The sequence below is a fragment of the Mesoplodon mirus genome (assembly GCF_964341445.2).
Source record: "Mesoplodon mirus genome assembly, chromosome: 13".
Lineage (NCBI taxonomy): Eukaryota > Metazoa > Chordata > Mammalia > Artiodactyla > Ziphiidae > Mesoplodon > Mesoplodon mirus.
This window is the reverse complement of record NC_138989.1, coordinates 10,562,431-10,577,377: the sequence shown is the minus strand read 5'-3', so window position 1 is coordinate 10,577,377 and position 14,947 is coordinate 10,562,431. Positions and strand designations below refer to the sequence as shown.

Here is a 14,947-nt window from a genome sequence, read left to right as displayed (position 1 = left end):
CTCAGCAGCATTTTAAGCTCAATTTGTCTGAAGCTAAATATCCTGGGAGCTCTTTAGCTTTCTTATGACAATCTTCTAATGAAGAATATATTCTTGAATATCTTTAAGTAAAGTTTTGAATATAATTAAAACATCCTGAATAAATTTTGGGCTAAGAGTATTCAAGAAGTATAAATTCACTGAATATCATCGAGCATATTAAACTAACACATGTATAAGAGTGTAAGTCATTGACTGTCTTCAAGAGGAATGTATTCATATTTGTTAACTATATTTGATAAGAATTTTCCTTAAATAAGGTTTTGGAAAATTGGCAGTGTTGACTAATTTGAGCAATTGGTCATTGGCAACTTGATTTTTCAGAGATCTTCATATCATAGAATTGACTTCTGGTGGATTGGCCAAAGCCCCTCAAAGACGACTGGGGAAGATATCCAGAGCACCTCCTGGAGGTCGGAGGTAAGTCCACCAAGATTCGCCTCCAACTTTGGCTGGAGCCCAGATCTTCCAGCTCTGCCCTTGACCCTCTGGGGCGCCCCCATCCTCAGGGCTCTGACGGCAGCCCACATTTTGAGAGGAGCCTGTCCACTTCATTCTTTTAACCCAGAAGCATTTATTTATGCTCCCAGAATGTGGATAAGGGGCTGAGAGCCAAAACTCAAACACATAACTCTAGCTTTTTTTTTTTTTTTTTTTTTTTTTTTTTTTTTTTGCGGTACGCGGGCCTCTCACTGCTGTGGCCTCTCCCGTTGCGGAGCACAGGCTCCGGACGCGCAGGCTCAGCAGCCATGACTCACGGGCCCAGCCGCTCCGCGGCATGTGGGATCTTCCGAGACCAGGGCACGAACCCGTGTCCCCTGCATCGGCTGGCGGACTCCCAACCACTGCGCCACCAGGGAAGCCCCATAAGTCTAGCTTTGAATCCAGCTGTGTGGCCTTGGGCAACTAACAACCTCTCTGAGCTTTAGTTTCCTCTTGTGTAAACAAGGGTCAAACTCAGTCCAACTCTAGAGAGTTACATGGAGGATTCCATGGGAGAATCCCGTATAGTGCTGAGCTTAGTGCCTGGCACATGGTAAGAGCTTAATGCGTGACAGCTTTTATGATCATTATTGTTTCTCTGAAAAATTCACTTCTAGTTTTGGACAAGTCTCTTCATGTTTCTAGCCCTTCCTTTCCTCATCTGTAAAATATAAAATGGTAGAGGCAGATTAGATAGAAGAATCTGGGGGTGTTATGTGCCAAGCACTTAATATATGTTGCCCGTTCACCTTCATTCATTCATTCTACAACACATATTTAATGAGTGCTTCCTATGTGCCAGGCACTTTGCTGGACACTGGGGCTATAATGAGGCACAAGACACAGTTCCTGGTAGGGAAGAGACTGATGGGAGTATTCTCTGGGTGAAACAGACAAGACATCTTAGGATGGTCCTTATGAGGCAAGAGAAGGGAGACTCATGTGGGCCAGGAGCAGGGGAGCAGGAAGACAGCCCAGGCAAGTCAGCCAGTGAGAGCAAAGCAAGGCAGTGAGCATGCTCAGTTTGGTTTGCCAGAGCACACTGGGCACTAAGAGAGAGACTCAAGCAAAGAATCCACGTGAGGGTATTGTGGGTGCACAGGGGATGAAGGTCCAAGCATGTCATATAGGGATTCAAGAATGAGGATCTCTGCCTGGATCAGTGCCTCGGAGAGGCAACCAGAATGGACGTGGGGTTACCTAGAAGACGTCTCAGGCTCTCTCTCCAGATCTTAAAACGTGTTCTTCCTTCCAGCTGAAACACACTGACCTGCCCTCACTTTTGGCTTCATCTGCCTGACTGTCCTCACCCACCAGCGCTCTCCTCCCTCTGGCATCTTGTCTAAATGCCCGTGGTCCCCGAGGAAGAGGTGATCAATGCCAAAGCATCTGTCATTGGATCATTCTCACCTATTTTTCTCCCCAACTAGACAGTGAGCTTCTTAAGGATTAGAATGGTGTTTTGTCTCCCATAATATCTCCAGGGCATAGCTCAGAGCCTTCTGTACCATAAGCATCATCATCATCATCATCATCACCATCATTTTTATAATTGTCATCCTAGCCATCATTTGGGTTCATATTTTTTTTCAGGATCATTTTACACATTTTAACTCTTTTTAAAATCTTTACCACAGACCCAGGAGGTATTGGGTGGCACCGTATGAAATTGCCATAGGTCCCAAACAATCAAATATTATCAGTTTCATGTGGTTCAACCAAATAGTTATTTTATGTATCCTCCTTTGACAGGTGAGAAAACTGAGGCACCAAAAGATAATTTATTGTCATAAATAAATGAATTCATGAAGAATCCTTAGAAATGAGGGAGCTGATCTTTGTTGAGCCTCTACTGTGTGCCAGGCATTTTGCAGGCATTATCTCATCTATGTCATGTGGCCTCACCCAAAGAGATTTTTAAGCAGGAGAATGATTTGGTCAAGTTGGGTGCAGATGCATTCCCTCAATTTAATTCTCACAGCATCCCAGTGAGGGAAATAGGCAGCTTTCACCACTGTTGGACAAATGAGAAAATTAGGGATGTAAAGAGACTTGCCCAAGTTCACAGAGCCAGGCAGTGGCAGGAGGATTTGTACCCAGGTCCATCTGACTCCCTTCCCTCAGTCAGACAACCTATAAGGGAGGCCTCTAATTGTTTGTGTAGCCGATGGGAAACTTGGAGCCCCTCACCATGGAGGAAGCCTGTATTAGTAGGCTCAGGCTACTGTAACGAAACAGTACAGATTGGGTGGTTTAAGCAACAGGTATTTATTCTTCAAAATTCTGGAGGCTGGAAATCCAAGATCAAGGTGCCCCAGATTTGGTTTCTGGTGTAACTCTTCCTGGCTTGCAGAGGGCTGCCTTCTGGCTGCATCCTCACCTGGGCTTTCCTTGGTGCAGGCACTGGGGGTGACTGGGGAAGGAGCTTGTAAGGACACTAATCCTATCAGATTAGGGCCCCATCCATATGACCTCATTTAACCTTCATTACTTCCTTTGAAGACCCATCTCCAAATGTAGCCACCCCAGAGGTTAGTGCTGCTTCAACATATGAATTTTGGGAGACACAAACCTTCAGTCTGTAACAGAGCCATTTCCAGTTGTAACTACCTCCCTGCTCTGAATTCTATGATCCACACCCCTACTGAGAAAAAGTCATTCCTGGAGCAGAAGCCTGCGGACATCTACAGAAACACCACAGAGGAAGCCTAAGCAGGCAGCTTTTCCTCATTTTTCTCACAGGAGCTACATCAATTTCTTTTTTTCCCCTCTTATTATTACTATTTTTTTAAATTTTATTATTTATTTATTTTTGGCTGCTTTGGGTCTTCATTGCTGCACACAGGCTTTCTTTAGTTGCGGCGAGCAGGGGCTACTCTTCATTGTGCTGCGTGGGCCTCTCACTGTGGTGGCTTCTCTCGTTGCAGGGCACGGGCTCTAGGTGCGCGGGCTTCAGTAGTTGTGGCGCATGGGCTCCGTAGTTGTGGCTCGTGGGCTCTAGAGCGCAGACTCAGTAGTTGTGATGCGTGGGCTTAGTTGCTCTGTGGCATGTGGGATCTTCCTGGACCAGGTCTCGAACCCGTGTCTCCTGCACTGGCAGGTGGATTCTTAACCATTGCGCCACCAGGGAAGTCCCTCTCTTATTATTTTTTAACTACATAAAAATATTTTATGAAAGGAGAATCAGAAAAGTCAGAAGAAAATAAAAATCATCCACATTTCCTCTATTCAGAAAAGGAGATAACTGCTTTTACATTTCATTTGTTTCTTTCCCTTCAACATTCATATGTTAAATATATAGACATTTATTATTATTTTATTATTATTATTATTATTTTACAGAAAGCCTCTCAAGCTTGGCTTGTATCCTCTTTGTTATCATATGAGTATCCTTCCATGCTGGTAAACATTGACTCTGTTTTTGATGTCCGCCTATTCTAGTATTCCATTATATGGATGTATTATCATTTATTTAAGCACAGTCCTATTGATGCTCATCTAAATTGTTTCTAATCTTTCACTCTTATAAACAAAGCTGAGATAAGCATCCTGGTAACTAAATATTTGTACTCAGTCACTCTTCTGAGGGTAAATTCCTAGAACCAGTAGTTCTGAATTAATGGGTAAGCATTGTTTTACTGGTATTGTTACATGTTCCTAAAATACATGCATATATATTTCACTATCAAAATGAAGGGGTTTCTTTTCTCCCTTTCCTTACCCCTTGTTGGGAGAGATCCTTGGAAAGACAGGGGGAGTAGTCAGAGGTTTTTAAAATATAATAACACATCAGTGTTATACTGGGAGAGTTCATTGATCATTAAATTCGCATCGCACCCCATATATTTAACTACCTTGAATTCAGCTGGCTTTTATTAAATGTAAAACATCATCGAGTTTAAGGTACATCATTATTTTATGTAAAATTAAGAAATAAATTAAGTTACTACCCAATGCCTTCATAGTCTTTTTAAACACCTTAACTGGTCACACCATCCTTTGTTTGCAATTCCCTTCATCTGTTTCAAGGGATTTGGCAATTTCTCTTACCTCTGTCACCTGGCTTGGTATATGACAAGGAATCCTTTTGCACATATCTCAGTGACAAAATGCAGTGTAGCTTCATCTACTGTGGTTTCTTCCTTTTTAGGGGTTCCATCAAGATTTGGTTGCTACTTTGTAAGAAAATATGAAAGTGGAATCATTCCCTCAAAGACAGGAATTTGCTTCACAGTTACCAAATCTCCAGCCCATTACTGTGCTTGGGGGTCTTTCTGTGCACACAGAAACTTTCCATTCCACGCCAACTCGTATCATGGCATCATCCTTCTGAAGACACGTTAAGTGGAGAATGAAATCAACATGTGGAGGCTCGGCAGTGTACGCAACGCAGTTGAAGTAACAACAGTCTGAATAGCTACGACCAAGTTTGCTTGGGCACAGGGAGTAAAACTACATCACACCTGCTGGTTGGCTGATAGCAAACTGTAAAATGCATCTCGGTCTCAGGGATGTTAAAATCAGAAAAAACGTGCATCTTAGAATGGATGCAGTAGGATTAGTGGGAGCCTCAAAAAGTTAAGATTAAAAAAAGAGAAGTATTGGGGCATCCCTGGTGGCACAGTGGTTGAGAGTCCGCCTGCCGATGCAGGGGACGCGGGTTCGTGCCCCGGTCTGGGAAGATCCCACATGCCGTGGAGTGGCTGGGCCCGTGAGCCATGGCCACTGAGCCTGCGCGTCCGGAGCCTGTGCTCCGCAACGGGAGAGGCCACAACAGTGAGAGGCCCGCATACTGCAAAAAATAAATAAATAAATAAATAATTTAAAAAATTAAAAAAAAAGAAGTATTAACACAAGTGTGCTGGTAGTTATGCTCCCTGTTTCCACTCAGTGAGTATGTGCCCCAGGACAGGCATGAGATGGGAAACGTGGACCTAATGAATTCCCTGTGGGTGTCATTTTCTACTTGTCTCAGGGTTGAGGACAGCTTTGCCACACCGGGAGTGGTTCTAGAATTTAAATATACATAGATACATATATTTCGATAGATAGATACAGATATAGATCAAGATCAACATGAAACCTGAACAGAAACTGAAGAAACAGCCTTGTACTCCAATTTTGGAGGAAAACTTAGTGAAAGACAATGTGTAGGGGACTTCCCTGGTGGCCCAGTGGTTAAGAATCCGCCTGCCAAAGCAGGGGACACAGGTTCAAGCCCTGGTCTGGGAAGATCCCACATGCCGTGGAGCAACTAAGCCCGCGTGCCACAACTACTGAGCCTGCGCTCTAGAGCCCACAAGTCACAACTACTGAGGCCTCGTGCCTAGAGCCCGTGCTCCGCAACAAGAGTAGCCACCACAGTGAGAAGCCCATGCAGTGCAAAAAAGAGTAGCCCCTGCTCGACACAACTAGAGAAAGCCTGCGTGCAGCAACGAAAACCCAACACAGCCAAAATTAATTAATTAATTAATTAATTTTAAAAAAGACAATGTGTAGTTCTCCAATATGACACCTCTTAAGGGATTTTCAAGGGCAATTTTGAATTTTGAGATTGTCACTTTCTGTGCTGATCCAGGATAGAGCTGGGACATGGAAAGAACGGAGAAGACAGAGGCAAGGGAATGTGAACACAGGGAGAGAAGGTGGAGAAAATCTGGGGACAAAAGACCACACCCCACTGGACCACATCTGAGTGGAATTCTAGAGGGACTGAAAGGAATTCAACAGGAAAAATGTCATTTTTGCTTCAGTCTTCAGACTCCCCATTTGTTTGAGACCAGCCACGTGTATGATTGCTTTTTTCTTTTTTTTTTGACACCTATGTGCGCTTCCAGATGCTCTGACATTCATTAGCAAGATAACTTTTCTTGAATGGCCACCGGATCTTACCAAGATCCAGGCACTATGCTAAGAGCTTCCTCTGACTTCCTCACTCATTCAACCTTATGAATTAGGAATTATCGTGATTTCCATGTTATAGATGAAGAAGCTGAGACTTTGGGCGACCAAGAAACTAGCCCAAGGCCACATAGCTGGGAAATAGAGAGGCAGCTAGGTGAGGAGGAGCCATGAATGGGGTCTGGAGCCAGGATGCCTGTTTTCATCATGTCTTAGTTACTGTTGCTGCATCACATGTGACCACACGCTTAGAGGCTTATGGGAACTCCGTACCTTCCACTCCGTTTTTCAGTAAATCTAAAACTGCTCCAACATTATTAATTTAAAAACATATATCCTTGAAACCCCACCATGCAAAAACAACCACTGTTCAGTGGTTAGACTTTGTCTCGTTTCCATGCAAATACGTTTATATATGCAGTGAGCCCTTTCTCAACAAGGGCATGCCCCTTTTTTTTTTTTTTTAAAGGAAAAAGCTTTCTATTTCAGAATCTTTAACAGATTTTTATCTTGAACTGGACTCCACAAATTACAGACAAGGATTCCTGCATTTTTATTTGCACTGCAACCTGCAAATTATGTAGCCATCTCTGACCCTAGGGTCCCTCCAAGGCACCCCATTGGGTTAGGAGGGACATGCGTACTGGTATTTGGGGGACAGACTGGCATGCCAGGGCACTCTGAGCTGGGATCAGAGAGGGCATGCCCATTTTTCAGAGTTTCAATACAAGTGGTCAAACCCCAGAAAGCATGAGTGCCCTTCCCCCTGCATCCTGACCAACCCTGGAACTCTGCCCAGGTTCGCAGGGAACCACATGCTTCTTATATTTGTTTTATTCCCTTTATTCCCGCAGCAAGTAGCAGATGCTCAGGGATGCCTGGCCGGCTGCCCGCCGTACCTGGCTGTGCAGAGAGGGAATAGGAGATGGAGCTCCCCTTGGCTACAGCCTCTGAGCCCAGGGCCTGGCTGTCTCCCACGGACTTCAGCTGCAGAGAATCAGAGTGGAGGCTGCGAGGAGCCAGAGGCAGGTGAGCTTTGGTTTTGCGCCAGGATAACATTTGTCAATCAAGCACCTGCAAAGTCTAATCAGGATAATGTTCCCTGTCCCGCCATGTCTGCCCCAAACCCCAGCCCTCTTGAGACTGTACCTATCAAAGTCAATTCGACAGCGTCCCACAAATGCTTTCAGCCCAAGGGCAAAACAGCCCAGGGGTGGAGAGAGCAAGCTGGCCATCAGACTGACATTTCAAAGTGCAGAGCTAATGGTAAGTGACCCTGAATAAATAATCTTCCCCTAAACTGTAAGGTTAAAAATAGTCGAGACCCTTAAGAACATTGGTAAGAAACCTAAAACCGAGTGACTGAGATGGTGAGTTCCATTGCTGACCTTCAAATTCTGACCCAACGCTTAGCTGTGTCACCTGGAACAAGTTACTTAACCTCTCTGAGCTTCAGTTTCCTCCTTTGTAAAATATCATAACAGTGCTCACCTCATGGGATTCTTGTGGGGAGTGAATGAGATAATCTATGTCAAGTGCTTAGCCCATCATAAGTCCTCCATTAAAAAAGCTGTTTTGAATATTCAAGAGCCATTAGGGACCAGTGGATGTTCCCCCTTCCCTACCGGTTTGCAGATTAGGTGACTGGGGCCCAAAGAAGGAGATGTCTTGGCCAGAGTCACACAGTGAGTTGCTGATCCTGGCCGGAAGTTTGGCTTTTGAAGCTCCAGTCCAATGCCCTTTTTGCTTGGCCCCTCTTGCAGGATGCAAAGCGCTCAGATCCTGACCTTTTCCCACTTCCTTGGCTCTGTTTCGCCTCTGGGGGCCCTGATGAAATACGGGGCAGGTGCAGGCAGCCTCTCAGACAGTCGCTGTCTATTTGGAACATTATTTAGGACTCGAGTCTCTTCAGCACGAAATTTAATCACTCCATCAATATTGTGACAAGCTTGTCAGAAAGCTGGGGACTGGCTGGAAGGCACCTGGTTGCCAAGGATGCTTTTGTTGGTTTGGTTTCTCCTTTGGATCTTAAAGAGCCAATCCTAAACTAGGAGGGCACCAGGGAAGTTTCCATTCCCCGTGTGGGGCATCTGGTCTCCAACACACAGCAAAACTTCCCTAAACTTTCACTTGCATTCCTCTCTCACTGCTCCCTAAAAGGAAGGCTAGCTCTGCATAGTCTCTGACGACCCCTTGTGCCATCCCACCTCTGCAGCTTTGGTCACCAGGATCCCCCCACCTGGAGAGTCATCCCTTGCCAGATCTTTCCAGCTTGTCTCTCTGCTTCCACTCCGGCTCCCTCCTCCCCTGATCCACAGAATGATCCCAGCAGTGGGTGCTGTGCTGCACTGACCAGCTCCCCCTTCGAGCACGGAGGGCTGAGCTTCACTGAGATCTACCTCGTCCCTTTCCGGGACAGCTGGTATAGAGACCGGGCATTATAAGAGGATGAAGACCCAGCCTCCTGGCTCAGTCTGGAATAACTCTGAAGCCCTGTCCCCCGTTCAGAGCTCCCCGTGGGGGTCAGCTGAGCCCTTTGGTGGGATGCAACCCAGCTCATCTCCCCGCTCCTACCCATCCTGCTTCCTTCCCTTCCCTTCCCCGAGTGTGGATCCCAAGAACACTCCCTAATCAATTTCCTACACGTTGCTGTGTCTCAGAGTCTTCTCGGGAGCCCGATAGCCAGAGTGATCCTTTTAAACAGATCCAGTTGTGTTGCTTCTCTATTTGAAATGCCCCTATGGCTTTCTGCTCACTTAGAATAATATTCAAACTTCTCACAAGGCTTGTAAGTCTCTGTTACTGCCTGATAGAACTATAATGCAAGCTGTCTATGTATACGGTGCATTACAGAATTAAAAGATCAAGTGTATTAGCTTCAATAATTTATTTAACCTAATATCAAAAAGATTACCATTTCAACATATCATTAATATGAAAATGAACATTTTACATTTTTTTTTGAATACGAGATCTCTGAAATCTGGTGTGTAGTTTGCCATTATGACACGTCTCAATTGGGAATTGCCATATTGCGAGCACTCGGTAGCCAACACTGGTTGGGTACTGGCTAATGGCCAGGGAAGTGGACAGGGAAGCTCTGAATGATCTGGTCCCTCCCCACCTCCCTCCCACCCTCATCTCTACTATGATCCCTGGTGCTTCCGTTGCTCAAACTTCCCTGCTTTTCTTTCCAATGAATACACCAGTCCCGTTCATGGACTTTGCACCTGCTGTTTCCTCTGCCTGAAATACTGTTCCCAGCACTTTGCACAGCTGGCTCCTTTTCTTTTTTTTTTGGCCACACCTCGTGGCAGTAGACGTTTAGTTCCCCGACCAGGGATCGAACCCGGGCCCCCTGCAGTGGAAGCGTGGAGTCTTAACTGCTGGACCTCCAGGGAAGCCCCAGCTGGCTCCTTCTTATCACTCAGGTCTCAACTCAAATGTCACCGTCTCAGAAAGACCTTTCCTGATGATTTTAGCTAGAGAAGTTTCTCTCCTCCCCCATCACTCATCAACAGCTCGCCCCAGGTTATTTTCCATAACAATTATCACCTTCAGAAATGATCATATTTAATATTTGTTAATGCAGTGCGTTGTCTGTCTTCCTCCACCAAAAGATAAGCTCCAGGAGGCTAGAGACTGGGGTGTAACCTCCCTGCCTGGGCCCAGGACAGTCTGTCATTAGTAGGAAGGAGGTTAACAGTTTTTGCAGATATGCATATGTGTCACATACATATGCACACCCACACATGTGAAATCCCCATCCCTGGAGCTTACATTCCAATGGGTGAAAAGGAGAATAAAAAACCATACACTTACACATGTATACACACACACACACACACACACACACACATACATCATTCATGTATATCAGGAGGTAAAATTGCTATTTTAAATGGGGTGGAGTCAGGGTAGGCCTGGATGAGAAAGTAGCAGGATGAGCCACATGCTTGTCTTGCGAAAGAGTGGTTCAGGGAGAGGATTCGGCAAGTGCCAAGGCCCTGAAGTAAGAGCACGCCTGGCGCTGGAGGAGGCCAGAGACTAGTGTAGCTGGAGGTAGTAAGCAAGGGGGGCTGTGAGAGGAGGTGAGGTCGGAAGTGGTTGGGGGTTGGAAATCATACAGGGCTTGGTAAACAGTTCCAAAGACTCTGGCTTTTACTCAGAGCATATGGGAGGCCCCTGGAGCATTTTGAGCAGCGAATAGCTTTTTGCAGCACTTCCGGATGTTGCTTTCAGAATAGACTGAAAGTCAAAAACTAAGATACAGGTTTTTTTGTGATAATACAAATTCAATGCTGGCTGAACATAGTAGTCAGAAAATGTGTTTAATAGGTTAAGAAATCTATGGAGGGGGAAAAAAAACAATAGAATGAAGGGATCAAGGGTGCAGTTGGGAGGCTATTACAATAATCCAGTAAGAAACTATGGTGGCTTAGCCCAGGTTCAAGACTGCAGTAGATAATGGCCAGTTTGCTTACAATTTCCATCCTCCCTTCCTTCCATAGTAATAGCTGAGCACATGGCTGCTTAGCTGGGGACTACATTTCCCAGCCTCCCCTGGGGCTAGATGGAATTAACCAGTGGAATGTGAGCAGAAGCAATGTGTTTACTAGTGCCACTTTTTTTTTTTTTTGGCTGTGTTGTGTCTTCGCTGTTGCATGTGGGCTTTCTCTAGCTGCAGCAAGCGGGGGCTACTCTTCGTTGCGGTGCGTGGGCTTCTCATTGCGGTGGCTTCTCTTCTTGCAAAACACGGGCTCTAGGCGCATGGGCTCAGTAGTTGTGGCTTGCAGGCTCTAGAGCACAGGCTCAGTAGTTGTGGCACACGGGCTTAGTTGCTCCATGGCATGTGGGATCTTCCCGGACCAGGGCTCAAACCCATGTCCTCTGCATTGGCAGGCAGATTCTTAACCACTGCGCCACCAGGGAAGCCCTAATGCCACATTTGCTTAAAAGAAAATTGTGCATGGCGTTCTTTTTCTCCCTTCTCCTGTATACAAAAGCATAGAGATGTGCTTGGATGCAGACTAACCATGCAGACAAAGACAATGCTGGGGAAAGAACCTGGGTCCCCGAATGAGGATGTGGAGCAAAGTCTGGCGTATTCCAGACCACACACCGTCAGGACTCCTTCACAAATAAGAAATAAACTTCTGTCTTCTTTAATCCACTGCATTTTGGGGTTCTTTGTTACAGCAGCTTAACCTTTACCTCAACTGATACACAGACTTTGTGGAAGATTTAGGGCTATCAGGAGTGAATTACAACGCAGTGTGGAACAGGAAACAACCTAAAATATAATACTCACCATCTCCATCCTTAAAGCTCCTTAACTAAGACCTTGCAGGGAACTGTTCACAGATTGGCTTTCCCCTTAGGTCCCTTGCCTGATACCTTTTCTGTTTATGTATTCTCACTCCCCCTGATCTACATACTTTGCCAACTTCCCCAATACCAGAGAATACCTGCAAACTTTGATTTTATTTTCTTAAGCAAATGAATCTTTTCTCAATCTTTAACGCAGACAAGCTCCCGGACCTTCCTCAACATCATTCAAAATTCTTGATGGTGCATCCTAGGAAAAGAAAGACGCATCTAGCCCAGGCCTCCATCTTAACACTAAGACTTAACAGAAATGTTGAAATCATGGTTTTCCTTTCATTTGTCTCATAGTAAATTTGTTGGTGGTTCTCCTTTCCCTAAAAAATACCCTCACAGTGGTGCAGGAGAAAATATGTCTCCCCGTAGCCTGAGAAAACCTTAGCATTTGCTTCTGGGGTTTTAGATTCCCTCTCCCATTTACTTGGACACAAATGTTTATACAACAGGCACCCCTAGGTCTGCATCCACGTGGCTCTTTCTCACAGGCAGACACTCAGGCACACACGGACACGCAGACAGCTGAGTCGTGCAGCGTGGTCCCTCGTTGTCCATTCTGTTCCGTGTGGCTTTCCAGCGCCAGCTCTCCCAGCCACACTTCCCTGGCTCCAGCTCTGTGTCCTTTCTCCTCACTGGTTCTTTGGGTGCCTCATCAGAATTCACAGTGAGGACTTCATGCTGCCTCATTTCCTCCCGATTTTCTGGTCTGTTTTATTCATTAATAACACTGTGAAGCGAGTTGAAAAATGCATCAGAAGCAAGGCCTCCTCTTAAAGCCCCTGGAAGCCAAGCCCACGCTTCCAGGCTTTGATGTCCTATCCTAAAGGACCACCTTTTCCCCTGACTAGGGCTACTGACCACGGGATGGCTGTGGTCTGCTGAGCGTCCACACCACTCACCAGCTCAGCCAGTGGGGGAAACACCACCCACGGGATCTTGGAGAACGTCCCTGCCCAGGATGTGACCAGAATTAACCCCTGTTGCCTCCTGGGGTGTGAGGGGATGGACGGTATTCGTTGGGGAATTATATGTGTTTGTGTGCATGTGTCTGTATGAACGTGTGTGGATGCCTATTATGCACTGACCGGGTGCTTATGGTATAGATTATCTACATAGGTGTGTGGATCTCTCTCTCTCTCTCTCTCTGTGTTTGTGTGTGTTTATATGTTATTGATCCCTGATTATTTCTCCAACCACCTCACACCATTCTTCTTCCATTCCACGTTCTAAACACATGCTCTTCTTATACTCCTAATTCTCTCCAATCTCTCTCCCTCTCTCTGATATCCTCTTTGCATCTTTCTTTCATTGTCTCTTACTGTTTGTCCCTTTCTCTCTTTTTTTTTTTTTTTTTTTTTTGCGGTACGCGGGCCTCTCACTGTTGTGGCCTCTCCCGTTGCGGAGCACAGGCTCCGGACGCGCAGGCCCAGCGGCCATGGCTCACGGGCCCAGCCGCTCCGCGGCATGTAGGATCTTCCCGGACCGGGGCACGAACCCGAGTCCCCTGCATCGGCAGGCAGACTCTCAACCACTGCGCCACCAGGGAAGCCCGTCCCTTTCTCTCTTAACCTGCTTCTCTTTCCTTCCCTTCTCCCTTCCCCTTCCTCCTCCTCCCCCTGCCCTCCCCCTTCTTCTTTTTCTTCTGCTTCTCCTTCTCTCACTCCCCCGCTTTCCCTCCCTCCTCCCCCTCTCTCTCTTCTCCATACACCAGTCTCTTCCCCCACACCCTTCTCACCTGGCTAACTGCTTCTCCTTCACTCCTCACCTTATCCATCACTTCCTTCTGCCTGAGCCCCTAGACAGCCCTGGTCCCTACTGGGGGAGCACCCGCAGGCCTCCCCACTGCCCCGTCCGTAAAGCTCGCCGACTGGGATGCCACTCCCTGTTTCCCTCTGCCTTCCCTTCCCATGATCACCTTACATCATGTCATCTTAGTCAAATGGAAACCTTTGCCCCACATTCCCTTCCCTGTAGGGTTCTGTGTTCAAATGGGCCACGAGAGGAACTGGGGTGAGCTTTGGAAAGTGGGCATGAAGCAGCAACCAGCCATGTTTATGCTCAGAGCATCAACGTCAGTTCAGGCCCGGCTGCAACTCACACCTGCTGTCACGGATCTGGTGGTTCCCCTTGCTGGGGCTTTGTGGGCAGCAGACAGGCCAGACCTCCTCTTTTTCCTCCTCCAACTCCCAGGCCCAAATTGGCTGCAGCTTTGTGGTCCTTCTGCAGGACCTAGGCACATGTCATTGCAGGAGAAATCTAGCCTGAATCCGCATCTTTGGCTCTGCTTTTCGGGACCCTGATCTAGATATTATTATTATTATTATTTTAATTTATTTAATTTATTTATTTTTGGCTGCACTGTGTCTTCGCTGCTGCGCACGGGCTTTCTCTAGTTGTGGCGAGCGGGGCTACTCTTCGTTGCGGTGTGCGGGCTTCTCATTGCGGTGGCTTCTCTTGTTGTGGAGCACGGGCTCTAGGTGCACGGGCTTCAGTAGCTGTGACTCGGGGGCTCTAGAGCACAGGCTCAGTAGTTGTGGTGCACGGGCTTAGTTGCTCTGCGGCATGTGGGATCTTCCCGGATCAGGGCTTGAACCCATGTCCCCTGCATTGGCAGGCAGATTCTTAACCACTGCGCCACCGGGAAAGTCCCCCTGATCTAGATATTATTGAAGGAGACTGGAACTTCGGTTCTGTCTTACCACAAAGCCTGGACGGTGCCTCCACGCCCCACTGCATCCTCCCTTGGCATTTATGTTACAATTCATGCTCATCTGCGTTGATTTTCCTATACCTTCCTCCAGAGTTAGCAATGAATAGGAATTGTTTGTTTGTCTAAAAGCAGAGTGGAAGCTAACTGCTTTAGACTGTGAGGCAGCGTAATGGACACTGCGCCTGTTACATTACATTTTATGGTTCTATAGCAATTACACTGAATTTTATGGTGTCATAACATATTACATTTTATGGCTTAATATCAGCTTTAATACAAGACACCATCGCCCAGAATTTTAACAAGGGGAGGCTTCTGGTGCGCCGGTAGTGGGCTTTCCGCATGACTACGTGCCTTCCAGCAGGAGGCCCGGGGGAGGTGAAGCTGGACCACATTCCCCTCCAGTCTCCATTGCACCCCCCATCGTGTGTC

At 46.6% G+C, this 14,947-nt stretch overlaps 1 protein-coding gene across 2 annotated transcripts in view; it reads left to right on the top strand.

Annotated features, from left to right (window-relative positions):
• Positions 1–14,947, top strand: part of CCDC60 (coiled-coil domain containing 60) — a 262,580-nt gene that overhangs the window by 15,673 nt on the left and 231,960 nt on the right. For both annotated transcript variants that reach the window (XM_082640818.1, XM_082640819.1), the window contains exon 2: positions 364–459. The gene's annotated coding sequence lies outside the window, so the exon portion shown is untranslated. The remainder of the gene's footprint in view (positions 1–363; positions 460–14,947) is intronic.